General features: G+C 48.0%; 1 long non-coding RNA gene across 1 annotated transcript in view; it reads left to right on the plus strand.

Annotated features, from left to right (window-relative positions):
* The window catches only part of LOC140419167 (uncharacterized), a 415,920-nt gene extending 407,097 nt beyond the window's left edge, over window positions 1-8,823 (plus strand). The window contains exons 2-3 of the long non-coding RNA XR_011945572.1: window positions 8,259-8,558; window positions 8,758-8,823. This is a non-coding gene — a long non-coding RNA (uncharacterized lncRNA). The remainder of the gene's footprint in view (window positions 1-8,258; window positions 8,559-8,757) is intronic.
* Window positions 8,824-14,502: the final 5,679 nt, after the last annotated feature.

A 14,502-nucleotide genomic window follows, 5' to 3' on the forward strand; every position in this document is an offset into this window, starting at 1 on the left:
AAGTAAGGGAACCCTTAGGAGGCAGTGATCATAATATGGTAGAATTCAATCTCCAATTTGAAAGAAAGAAGGTAGAATCAGATGTAAAGGTGTTACAGTTAAATAAAGGTAACTACAGGGGCATGAGGGAGGAACTGACGAAAATCGACTGGGAGCAGAGCCTAGTGGGAAAGACAGTAAACAGCAATGGCAGGAGTTTCTGGGAGTAACTGAGGACACAGTACAGAGGCTCATCCCAAAGAAAAGAAAGGTTATCAGAGGGGGGATTAGGCAGCCATGGCTGACAAAGGAAGTTAGGGAATGCATCAAAGCAAAAGAGAAAGCCTATAATGTGGCAAAGAGTAATGGGAAGTCAGAAGATTGGGAAGGCTACAAAAACAAACAGATGATAACAGAGAGAGAAATAAGGAAAGAGAGGATCAATTATGAAGGTAGGCTAGCCAGTAACATTAGGAATGATAGTAAAAGTTTCTTTAAATACATTAAAAACAAACAGGAGGCAAAGGTTGACATTGGGCCGCTCCAAAATGACGCTGGTAATCTAGTGATGGGAGACAAGGAAATAGCTGAGGAACTAAATAAGTACTTTGCGTCAGTCTTCACAGTAGAAGACATGAGTAATATCCCAACAATTCCGGAGAGTCAGGGGGCAGAGTTGAATATGGTAGCCATCACAAAGGAGAAAGTGCTAGAGAAACTAAGAGGTCTATAAATTGATAAATCTCCAGGCCCAGATGGGCTACATCCTAGAGTTCCAAAGGAGATAACTGAAGAAATAATGGATGCGTTAGTTATGATCTTTCAAAAGTCACTGGAGTCAGGGAAAGTCCCAGAGGAGTGGAAAATCGCTGTTGTAACCCCCCTGTTCAAGAAGGGAACAAGGAAAAAGATGGAAAATTATAGGCCAATTAGCCTAACCTCGGTTGTTGGCAAGATTCTAGAATCCATTGTTACGATGAGATTTCTAAATTCTTGGACGTGCAGGGTCGGATTAGGACAAGTCAGCATGGATTTAGTAAGGGGAGGTCATGCCTGACAAACCTGTTAGAGTTCTTTGAAGGGATAACAAATAGGTTAGACCAAGGAGAGCCAATGGATGTTATCTATCTTGACTTCCAAAAGGCCTTTGATAAGGTGTCTCACGGGAACCTGCTGAGTAAAATAAGGGCCCATGGTATTCGAGGCAAGGTGCTAATATGGATTGACGATTGGCTGTCAGGCAGAAGGCAGAGAGTTGGAATAAAAGGTTCTTTCTCGGAATGGCAACCGGTGGCGAGTGGTGTCCCACAGGGTTCAGTGTTGGGGCCACAGCTGTTCTCTTTATATATTAACGATCTAGATGATGGGACTGGGGCATTCTGGCTAAGTTTGCCGATGATACAAAGATAGGTGGAGGGGCAGGTAGTATGGAGGAGGTGGGGAGGCTGCAGAAAGATTTAGACGGTTTAGGAGAGTGGTCCAAGAAATGGCTGATGAAATTCAACGTGGGCAAGTGCGAGGTCTTGCACTTTGGAAAAAAGAATAGAGGCATGGACGATTTTCTAAACGGTGACAAAATTCATAATCCTGAAGTGCAAAGGGACTTGGGAGTCCTAGTCCAGGATTCTCTAAAGGTAAACTTGCAGGTTGAGTCCGTAATTAAGAAAGCAAATGCAATGTTGTCATTCATCTCAAGAGGCTTGGAATATAAAAGCAGAGATGTACTTCTGAAACTTTATAAAGCATTAGTTAGGCCCCATTTAGAATACTGTGAGCAATTTTGGGCCCCACACCTCAGGAAGGACATACTGGCACTGGAGCGGGTCCAGCGGAGATTCACACGGATGATCCCAGGAATGGTAGGCCTAACATACGATGAACGTCTGAGGATCATGGGATTATATTCATTGGAGCTTAGGAGGTTGAGGGGAGATCTAATAGAAACTTACAAGATAATGAATGACTTAGATAGGGTGGATGTAGGGAAGTTGTTTCCATTAGCAGGGCCTTCCACAGCCTTAGAATAAAAGGGAGTCACTTTAGAACAGAGATGAGGAGAAATTTCTCCTGTGAAATTCATTGCCACAGAGGGCGGTGGAGGCCGGGACGTTGAGTGTCTTTAAGACAAAAGTTGATAAATTCTTGATTTCTCGAGGAATTAAGGGCTATGGAGAGAGCGGGTAAATGAGGTTGAAATCAGCCATGATTGAATGGTGGAGTGGACTCGATGGGCCGAATGGCCTTACTTCCACTCCTATGTCTTATGGTTTGCACCTTGTGGCGGTCTCGAAAGACACCTGGCAACTCGAGAGCAAACGTAATTAGAATTAAAGAAGGCGACCATATTGACCGCTATATTCAGAGCCAACGAAAGAAATAAACATTTAGCAACAGGATCGAGGGTGAATTAGCACAAAGAGCGCAAGGGAGCCTAGCAACTGCACCGAGGCACGGACGGGATTCGAACCGGCGATCTTCGGTTTACGAGACCAACGCCTTTCCTCTTGGCCACCGCACCGCGTGCAACGGAGGAGTGTTAATTGCACTGTGAGTTGTTACCATTTGGAGTCTGGGGCCAAAATTGACGAGAGAAGAAGAATCAGTAGAACATTTAAAAAGATATTGTCAGAACTTGAGAACGGGAAACAACCGTGATTTAAATGCAAGGTGAAAAATGCAATAGAAATACCTCTTACAAATAGGTGCAGGTAGCGTCAGTTGAATCTTGTCCCTTCCCGCCCCTCCGACACGATATTGTTCTCAGTGAGTTGAGCAGTGAGCGGGCGCAGGATGGTCACAGGCTGCTGGATGTTCAAATGTCGCTATTTCCGCTCCATCACTTGCGAATGCAGCTGATAACCGCCGCACACTTTTTCAGCTTTACGTCTGTGGTGTCCCCAGTCACAGTTTCCGTTTGGTGCTCTTATACCATTGTGATATCCTCGACATTGCTGCCGCTGCTCGATTCTTGTGTCTTGTTGGATCTCAGTGCAGTGGGACCTGAATCTGGATTTCTGCTATGACAGATAATTGCCTGCGCCGAAGAGCGATTGATTCAGGAACTATAGCGGGAACCGCCTCTCGCTCTCCTCGTTATGATCTCTCTACTCAGTATTTCCTTCACTGCAAAACCCCCATTCTCCACTCACTGTGTAACCAGATATTATTGTTAATTAAATAATAATGATTATGGTGCGGGTGACCGTTACGTTGGTCAAAATTAGGCTGATTCTGAATTTTGAAATTATTATTGATTTCAGTCCGTTTCTGTCAGACTGGAGCCACCAAGACCCAGTGGAACACTTGGACGCTGAAATGAGGGTTGAAGAAGATATTGACGTCACACATCATTATGATCTATCCTGACGATCCTGATACACAGTCAACATCCGGGCAGCTTGCAATGTTCATGTTCCGTCTGATTGGAGAGAATCTGAGTAGCAGCAAAGGTAGAAGTGATCTCAATATGACACACATATAGAGAAATACCAGTACACAAATATAAATATCCCTATATATGCCTGTGCCGTCAATCACATTACAGCAGAAAGGCAGTGGATCCCAGAAATAAACCAACACCGAGAGGGGGAGAGGATAGGATGGGGGTGGAGGGGGGCTAGGGGGAGATATTCATTTGGGTGCCCTGGACCCAAAATGGCGGCGCCCGCGGGTCGCACATGGGGCGCTGGGTTGGGGGGGGCGGTGTTTGGGATGTGCTGTCCTCGTTCTTCTCCGGGGATTGCGGTGACCCCCCGGGACCGGCACACTGCCGCGAAATGGCCCTTTTTGCCGCAGCTCTTACAAGTAGCTGCGCGGGCCGGGCAGCGCTGCCAGGGGTGTTCCATCCCCCCCCCGGGGATGGTCTGGCACTTTAACCGCACAAGCTTGTGTGTGTGGGGGGGGGGGGGGGGGGCGGTGGTGGGGGTGCTGGGGAGTTGATCGCGACGGGGGTCCACGGAGCCCAAGGGGCTGCCGCGCGGTCGGGGCCATAGGCGTGGGCGTTTTGGGAGGCCACATCAAGGGAGGCTGCAAGGGCCCGTGCCTCTGAGAGTCCTAGCGAATCTCTTTCTAAAAGTCTTTGACGAATTTGGGGAGACTGCATGCCTGCCACGAATGCATCACGAATTAGCAGGTCCGTGTGTTCGATCGCGTTCACTGGCAGGCAGTTGCAGCCTCGTCCCAAAATTATCAGCGCGCCGTAGAATTCCTCGAGCGATTCTCCAGGACTTTTCTGTCTCGTCGCGGGTTGGTGGCGCGCGTCGACCTGGTTTATGGGCCGAACGTAGATGCCCTTCACCAATGCGAGCGCTGTCGGGAAATCCTCTGCGTCTTCTATTAGTGAGTAAATTTCCGGGCTCACCCTCGAGTGCAGGACCTGCATTTTCTGCTCTTCCGTGATCCGGCCGGGGGCCGTTCGAAGGTAGCGTTCAAAGCATGCTTGCTAGTTCGTTGCGTGGGGGCTAATCCGCAGGCACTCCGGGGCGATCTGGAGCTCCATAGTCTTTTAAGCTCACTTAATAAATTGTAGCGCACAATGACATACGCGAGACGAGAAGCGATGAAGCCGATCTAGGCTTTATTAAGCGAGACTTGTCCCCAGCAGCTCAGCAACAGAATGAGGCTGCGGGGAGAAGCTCGAGCTCTTATACTCCACCTTCAGGGCGAAGCCAGAAGTCGGCAGATCCAACCAGGACCCGGGTAGCCTCTCGGCTTCACAGGTACCACATGACCCCTATTACATACCACCACACTCATTCACCCGCACTCACTCTCCTACCCTACTCACTCTTCTCTCTTATGCAAGGTCCCTAAATCAGCGAGGGAATGTCTGCAATGAGAGAGAAAGGGAGAACTGGAGCGAGACATGAGCACGACTGGCGCCGGAATGTGACTGTGTGGCCCGGGATTTTTTCATCATAGAATTTACAGTGCAGAAGGAGGCCATTCGGCCCATCGAGTCTGCACCGGCTCTTGGAAAGAGCACCCTACCCAAGGTCAACATCTCCACCCTATCCCCATAACCCAGTAACTCCACCCAACACTAAGGACAATTTGGACACTAAGGGCAATTTATCATGGCCAATCCACCTAACCTGCACATCTTTGGACTGTGGGAGGAAACCGGAGCACCCGGAGGAAACCCACGCACACACGGGGAGGATGTGCAGACTCCGCACAGACAGTGACCCAAGCCAGAATCGAACCAGGGACCCTGGAGCTGTGAAGCAATTATGCTATCCACAAGGCTACCGTGCTGCCCATTGGCGAGCGACGGAGGATAGTTCAGACAGCCGGGAGAAAGCGCCGGAGGCGGGCAAACTGCCAGGGCCGGGGAAAGAGCAAGGAGGTGAGGGATAGGGCAGGGATGGGAGGAAAACATAGAGACGTGGGGGACAGGGCAGAAATAGGGGGGAAGCACAGGGATGTGGGGACAGTGTAGAGATGGGGGGACAGGGCAGAGATGTGGGGAAAGGACAGAAATGTGAGGAAAGGACAGAGGTGTGGGCACAAGGCAGAGATGTGGGGGACAGGGCAGGAGTGGGGGGAAGCACAGCGATGTGGGGGACGGGGCAGAGATGTGGGGATCGGGCAGAAATGTGACGACAAGTCAGAGATGTGGGGGACAGGGCAGGAATGGGGGGAAGCACAGAGATGTGGGGACAGGGCAGAGATGTGGGGACAGGGCAGAGATGTGGGGACAGGGCAGAGATGTGGGGACAGGGCGGAGATGTGGGGACAGGGCAGAGATGTGGGGACAGGGCAGAGATGTGGGGACCGGGCAGAGATGTGGGGACCGGGCAGAGATGTGGGGACAGGGCAGAGATGTGGGGACCGGGCAGAGATGTGGGGATAGGGCAGAGATGTGGGGACCGGGCAGAGATGTGGGGACAGGGCAGAGATGTGGGGACCGGGCAGAGATGTGGGGACCGGGCAGAGATGTGGGGACAGGGCAGAGATGTGGGGGACAGGGCAGAGATGTGGGGACAGGGCAGAGATGTGGGGACAGGGCAGAGATGTGGGGACCGGGCAGAGATGTGGGGACCGGGCAGAGATGTGGGGACAGGGCAGAGATGTGGGGACCGGGCAGAGATGTGGAGACAGGGCAGAGATGTGGGGACCGGGCAGAGATGTGGGGACCGGGCAGAGATGTGGGGACAGGGCAGAGATGTGGGGACTGGGCAGAGATGTGGGTCTCAGGGCAGAGATGTGGGTCTCAGGGCAGAGATGTGGGGGACAGGGCGGAGATGTGGGGGACAGGGCAGAGATGCTGGGGAAAGCACAGGGAGCTGTAGCAAAGGGCAGAGAGCTGGTAGACAGCGGAGTGAGCGAGGGGAAGATGCAGAGAGCTGGTGGAAGGCGCAGAGAGCTGAGGGAATAGCAGTGTTCCGAAGAAAGTCCATTGAATGGAAGATAAGAATCGGGGTAAAGTGCAAAATACTGGCGAAAAGCTCAAAGAGGCCGCGGAAAGCGTCAGGAACCGGGAAAACTTCCAACGAACCGGGAAAAGTGAAGAGCATATGGGCAAAGCACAAGGAGATGGAGGAAAGCGCAGAGAGCTGTGGTCAAATGCAGAGAGCTTAAATAAAGCGAAGGGAGCAGGAGAAAGGTGCAGTGATCCAGCGGGAATCGCAGAGAGATGGGGAACGCTCAGAGAGCGCGGGGCGGGGTGCGGGGGGATTGCAGGCAGTCCGGTCTCAATGACAGGCGGAATGCCGAGTTAACACCATAATCAGCACAGCCAGGAGCTTATTGAATGGGGGAGGAGGCTCGACGGACCGAATGGCCGACTCCTGCTGTCACTGTGCATGATCCTAAAATTAGAGAATGTTGCAATTACTCAAATTAAGAGTTTTATTGTAATTACATAAGTACATTTCTTGAAGCAAAGTCGAATTCTTTGTTTTGGGGATTGGGGAATAATGAGGGAGAGAAATGAAGGAGCAGCAGTCAGCTTGAATCAGGCAATTTCCAAAGTTGTAATGATAGAAATGAAGAGACAACTTCTTCATCACAAGTGCTGTTGATTGTGACGTACAAACTTCGCAGATGGAACAGAATCTTGGAAAATGTGAGATTAGACACTTTGGTAGGAGGAAGAACATAACGGAATATTATTTATGACACAACTCAGTTAGCTGGATTGTGACGTACACAGCTCAGTTAGCTGGATTGTGACGTACACAGCTCGGTTAGCTGGATTGTGACGTACACAGCTCAGTTAGCTGGATTGTGACGTACACAGCTCAGTTAGCTGGATAGTGACGCACACAGCTCAGTTAGCTGGATTGTGACGTACACAGCTCTGTGAGCTGGATTGTGACGTACACTGCTCAGTTCGCTGGATTGTGACGTACACAGCTCAGTTAGCTGGATTGTGACGTACACTGCTCAGTTCGCTGGATTGTGACGTACACAGCTCAGTTAGCTGATTTGTGACGTACACAGCTCAGTTAGCTGGATTGTGACATACACAGCTCAGTTAGCTGGATTGTGACGTACACTGCTCAGTTAGCTGGATTGTGATGTACACAGCTCCGTTAGCTGATTTGTGACGTACACAGCTCAGTCAGCTGGATTGTGACGTACACAGCTCAGTTAGCTGGATTGTGACGTACACAGCTCAGTTAGCTACATTGTGACGTACACAGCTCAGTCAGCTGGATTGTGACGAACACAGCTCAGTCAGCTGGATTTTGACGTACCCAGATCAGTTAGCTGGAATGTGACGTACGCAGCTCAGTTAGCTGGATTGTGACGTACACATATGGATTGTGACGTACACAGTTCAGCTAGCTGGACGGCTGGTTCGCGATGAAGAGCGATCCCGATAGCGTGGGTTCAATTTCTGGACCGGCTGAAGTTATTCATCAAGACCCACATTCTCAATCTTGCCTCTCGCCTGAGGTATGGTGGCCCTCAGGTTAAATCACCACCAGTCAGCTTTCAAAAGGACAGAGCAGTCTCCGGGACTATGGGCCATTTGAATTTTATTTTACATGGTGGCTGAAATAATGGGGAAACACCATTCAGATGGATGGCATCAAAATGACAGTTTTGTCATGTGACTGAGATGGAGAAAGAGATGTGTGTTTCTAAAGAGGGGACAAAACAGTGGTGATCCACAAGCAGTAGAACTAATCGGAGCTTAAATGTGGATGTAGGATTTATTGCGAAAATGCTGGGATCAGTTCATAGTTCCAGACAAATTTGAAATATATGTTTACTTAAAAATTACAAATACCAGAGTCTAACTTGTCCAATGGACCATTCTCCCCCAGCGACACCGTCTCCACCCACTCTCTACAGCCTGGTCTCCTCCTGACAGCAACACAACACCGACGGCTCCGTGACCTACGGCTGTTTAGCGATGGACTATTCCCCAGAAACCACCAGCCTTACCTGGAAGAAAGATGGGCAGCTGATCACCATTGGAGTTAAGAAATACCCGTCAGTGAGAAACAAGAAGGGAACCTACACCCTGAGCAGCCAGTTAACCATCACCGAGTCAGAGGGGGGATGCAGCAAAATCAGCTGTGAGGTTCGACACAGCGGCTCAGACAAGAGCATTGGAATGAAATGTAAGTGTTGTGGAAACTGTGAGAAACAGACGCTTTGATTGCTTTATTTACATCTTTGGTCATAACACATTTATGGTTCTCTGCATTGTTCTGATTCCTGCGAGAAATAGTGACCACAGAGAAACTGTTCAAATATAATTAGTCATTTTATTCGTTCCAACATCTTCTTCAAGAAATGTCTAACTTGTGTTTCTTGAAGGTCCTCTACCTGACATCCATCCAAATGTTCTCACCGTGAGTTCTAATGAAGAAATCTCAAGACAGAAATTTGCACACCATGGTCTGTTCAATCAACGATTTCCGTCCAAAGTCAATAACGGTGGCTGAAGAATGGACAAGCCATGGGTTCAGGAATTGTCACCTCTCCCGCCTGTGAAGTGAACGGGAACTTCTCGGCGAGCAGTCGGCTGACAGTCTCCGCTCGGGAATGGTTCAGCAAAGCGGTCTATACCTGCCAGGTCACTCATCAAGAGGGCACCCAAAGTCAAAACATCACCGCGTCTGGTAAGTGACACAAACAGAGGAAGCAATAAATCTGCACTCTGATGTTAATCCAAATCAGGAATTTACTGAAGTTAGTACAAAGCACAGAACAACTTCTAATTTACTGCCACGTAGTTTGTGTTTCATTCTGATGTAAGAGCTGCATGAGGGTTGCTTATCATTCACGATTTTATGAATATAGAAATAAATGTATCCGTATAATTTGAAGTAATTGAATGAGTGAGGTGGATGAATGAAATGAAATAAATCGCTTATTGTCACAAGTAGGCTTCAAATGAAGTTACTGTGAAAAGCCCCTAGTCGCCACATTCCGGCGCCTGTTCGGGGAGGCTGGTATGGGAATTGGACCCGCGCTGGTGGCCTGCCTTGGTCTGCTCTAAAAGCCAGCGATTTAGCCCTGTGCTAAACCAGCCCCTGGTGGACTTGATACCAGCTTTATCCTGAGACAGCTGATTATATTGGAGAGTCAGTGGGTGTCTCAAACACTTAACTGATAACAGCTCCGGGGGAAAGTGTTGGAAGGTTCATCCAACCTATTTATGGATCAGCCGCCAGTACTTCGTTCCTGAGATCAGGAATGGAATATTTGTATTGGGAATGCTGAAATGCTGATTCGTTAGAATGATATCGGGGCTGACTGTATTTCACAATGAGAATAGTTTTCACAAACCAACCTGATTTTCCATTGTCTATAGAAGATTAAAGGCGGTCTTTAGAGGTTGATGTTTCGAAGTTGATTATTTAGAGGTTGATGTTTCGAAGTTGATTCATTCCCATTTAGAGTTCAGGCTGAATACTGCTGCCCTGATTCTGAAGATCAAACTTGGGTTGATTTCCACTTTTTTCATTCACAGATTCTCCCCTTTGCACTGATGCGTCAGTAACAATACTGCCGCCACCAATAGAACAGGTCTTACTGGAGGCGACTGTAACCTTAACCTGCGTCATTTCGAATGCTCCTTATGGAGTCAACGTGTCCTGGAGTGAAGCAAAGAAGCCGCTGAAATCAGAGATTGCCGACCAGCCTGGGGCAGATGCTGAGAGCGTGGTCAACAAATTAAACATCTCGACACAAGCCTGGCTGAGTGGGGCTGTGTTTGACTGTGTGGCGAGCCACCAGGACCTGCCAACTCCTTTAAGAATTTCAATCCACAAAAAAATAGGTGAGCGGTGAGACTGAAGCAGTAAGTGAGTCATTGTGTCTATTTCCAGTGTCAGTGCAGCGGTCAGTCTTTAGCATTCAGTGTATTTATGGTCCATTCTGATTGGTAATTCCACTAACTAAATACTCTGGGCGTTTAGAGTTTAAGGGGGAAATTGATATGCAGATGAATGAACAATGAAACCCAACAGTGATATTGGGTTTAGATGGAGCGCGACCGTAGACCACAAGACTTAGGAACAGACGTTGGCCATTGGGCCCATCAACACCGGTCCAGCCTGCAGTGAGGTCATGACTGATCTGATGTGATCATCTTAAACTCCTCTTTCCCGCCTTATCCCCATATCTCTTGACGCATTCACAGATTTAAAGTATGTCTCCCTCAGCCTTGAACATACTGAACAACCCAGAATCTACAGCCCCCCGGCTTAAATAATTCCACAGCTTCACTACTCTCGGAGAGAGGAAATTCCACCTCATCTCTGTCTGAAATGGGCGAACCCTCACTTTGTGATCATGCACGCTGGTCCTAGACGCTCCCACAGGGGAAAACAACCCCTCAGCATCTATCCTAAGGAGCTCCCTGAGAATCTTTCATATCTCAATTAGGTCGCCTTCATTCCTCTAAACTCCAATAAGTACAGCCCAGCCTACTTAACCTCAGCTCATAAGAAAATCCCTCCATACTCGGGATCAACCTCGTGATCCTTCTCTGGACTGCCTTCAAAACCAATCTGTCTTCCTTAGATAAGGGCGCCGAGACTGTTCAAAGTATACCAGGTGCAGTCTAACTAATGCCTTGTATAGTTTTAGCCAGACTTCCCCATGTTTATATTCTATTCCTTTTGAAATGAATGTCAACATTCAATTTGTCTCCATATTACCGGCAGAACTTGCTTTGTGTGGTTTTTGCTCGAGGACCCCCAATTCCCCCGTTACTTCAGCTTTCTCCAGTCTTTCTCCATCTGAATAATATTCCGTTATGTTCTTCCTCCTACCAAAGTGTCTAACCTCACATTCTCTGTCCCTCTGTGTATTTTCTGTGATCCTCACCACTTGCCTTTCTACCTATTTTTTGTCATCTGCAAACGTGGGAATAGAACATTCATTTATTAAACACAGTTTTGAAATTCATGTATATTACATCTACTGGCCCCCCTCTCTCTCGCCTTCTCGTTATCACCTCAAATAAGGGCAATACATTTGTCAGGCATGATTTACCCTTCACGAAGCCGTGCTGTCTCTGTTTGATTATATTGTGTATTTCTAAATGCTCAGCTATTGGATCCGTTATAATGGACTCGAACCGTTTTCCACTGACAGATGTTAAGGTCACTGGCCTATAGTTACCTGTTTTTGACACCCTCCCCTTTTCAATAAGGGTGTTACATTGGCAGTTTTCCAATCCTTTGGGAGTAAGGTGGGCGGAGCCTGGAGTGGAGTTTATACACCAGCACAGAACAGGCGGGCCGAATGGTCCGTTCCCCTGCTATCCACATTCTGAAACTTTCGAATCCAATATCCGTAAATTCTCAGGGTAAAGGCTTGTGTCCACCTCAGCTCCGAGCTGGGAAACCAGACAGATCCCAAACTGGGAAATGGAAACCTTTAAAATCCAACACAAAACACATTTCTCTCACATCTAACCCGCGGTTCCATTGTCTCCGGAATTCCCCATTTTACTGACATTTTTGTACATTTTCTGCAGATCCCAATCCGCGGGAACCGTCCGTCTCTGTCCTCCTGCCCTCGGCTGAAGACGTCTCCGCTCAGAGATTCGTCTCCCTCAGCTGCTTAGTGAGAGGTTTCTCCCCCCGAGAGATCTTCGTCAAGTAGACCGTCAATGACAAGCCGGTGAATCCCGGGAACTACAAGAACACCGAGGTGATGGCGGAGAACGGCAATAACTCCTTCTTCATGTACAGCCTGTTATCCATTGCAGCGGAGGAGTGGGCCAGCGGCGCTTCTTACTCCTGTGTGGTGGGACATGAAGCCATCCCCTTGAAGATCATCAACAGAACGGTTGATAAATCCAGCGGTAAACCCAGTTTTGTGAACATTTCCCTCGCTCTGATGGATACCGTTAATTCATGTCAATGAGAATCTATCAATTGCATTTCGAAATAAAATAAAAATAATAAATGTGATTTCCTCCAATTGTGATTTAAATGTACAGCCGCTTAATTAATGGAGCTTCCACTTTGCTGATATTAGATCTGTTCAATGAGACCCGGATTTCTACAGGTCTCAGCCCCAAGTCTGATACAACCAGTGCTCCCAGCTCAGATACACCCTGGGTCAGAGACAGAGCTCATTCATTCCAGGATTCAGCAAAATATCTTCACGGAATTTCCCCCCCCCGCTGAGGAGAAATCGGACAATTTCCCATTACAGACAAACAAACACATCACATTTAGATCTCGGTGTTCCTGCTTCTCCCATTGTCCATCCCTTTAAAATCAATGTCAGCTTTAAGTTGGTGTATCACACCCACTGGGAACTGAATTGAGGGTCACACAGAAACATGGACCAACAATCCCCAGTCAAAGAGAGGGGAAAGGAAAATTGTTAATCCACTGTACCCCCACTTCCCTAGCAAAGAGAGGGGGAGGGGCATTAGTTAATCCATTTACTCCACTTCCCCGACAAAGAAAGGGCAGGGGCATTAGTTAATCCACTGTAACCCAATTCCACAGCAAAGAGAGGGGAGGGGCCTGAGTTAATCCACTGTACACCCGCTTCCAACAATGAGAGGGGGGTGGGCATTAGTTAATCCACTGTACCCACACTTCCCCAACAAAGAGAGGGGAGGGGTATTAGTTAATCCACTTACTCCACTTCCCCGACAAAGAAAGGGCAGGGGCATTAGTTAATCCACTGTAACCCAATTCCACAGCAAAGAGAGGAAGGGGGCATTACTTAATGCACTGTACCCACACTTCCCCAACAAAGAGAGGGGAGGGGTATTAGTTAACACACTGTACCCCTACTTCCCCCAACAAAGAGACGGCGGGGGCCTGAGTTAATCCACTGTACACATGCTTCCAACAATGAGTGGAGCGGCATTATTTAATCCACTGTACCCACACTTCCCCAACAAAGAGAGCAAAGGGGCAATATTAACACATTTTACCTCCACTTTCCCGACCAAACGAGGAGGAAGATGATGAGTGAACTCTCTGTCTCTCCACCTCCAGCAGGGAGAACCCAAAGGCAATTTGCTGAGCTGACCAGAGAGAGGGAGATTATTAACTCAATATCATCCCAGTCTCCAAGCAGGGAGTTTGGAAGTAAACGGTTCTCCAGACTAAGAACTCAGTTACTGGCATTACAAGACGTCATGTAGCTTACTGGCTGAAGGGTTTAAAAGATCATCATGATAACGATGTATTTTTTTAGCACCCTTGTTCCTCTTATCCGTCTGCTGAGACCGATTCCCCATAATCCAAATCCAGACTGGTGATTGAATTCTCCCTGGGTTTTCACTGTTCTCTCCTGAGGCACCTCCTTGTATTTTTGCATTCGGTCACCTGATGTCACCTTGCATCTCACAGAAAACACATTTATAGCAGAAAGTTCAACATATTCTACCTCGGTATCAATAATACCGACAACTGGCAACGCTACAGGCAGCTGATACAAATACACAGACAAAGACACAGACACTACACACACATGCACACAGACCCACAAACATACACACGCTCACACGTAGACACAAACACACACACAGAAACACATGCATAAACATACACCCAGGCACAGCGAACCACACATATTTTGACACAAAAACACACGCAAACGTGCGCAAAAATTCACAAACATGCACATAAACACAAAAAGCACCCGTTTATACACACAGGCACACGTGCACATCCACACACAAATCCACACACACAAGCGGCTACACAAATGTACACAGACATATACGACCACATGTCCACACAGATACACAAACATATAAAACCAGACAAGCAGGCTGACAGAAGAATATGAAACACAAATGTAACCAATAACATGTACATTAGCACAATTTCACGATGACAGAAATATTTCCATTCAAACAGAGACAATAATCCACATGAACACACTAATGGGCTCACGTAGACACATATTAGCAGACTCGTTCACACATCAACACGAACACATATGAATACACATAGTGGCATCAGTACACACCAATAGATAGTTATAAACAATCATCAACGCATAAATAGCACTGCCGCCTCACAGCGCCATAACCCCGGGTTCAATTCCAGCCTTGGGTGATTGTCGGTG

Source organism: Scyliorhinus torazame, chromosome 5 (genome assembly GCF_047496885.1).
Source record: "Scyliorhinus torazame isolate Kashiwa2021f chromosome 5, sScyTor2.1, whole genome shotgun sequence".
NCBI classification, from domain to species: domain Eukaryota; kingdom Metazoa; phylum Chordata; class Chondrichthyes; order Carcharhiniformes; family Scyliorhinidae; genus Scyliorhinus; species Scyliorhinus torazame.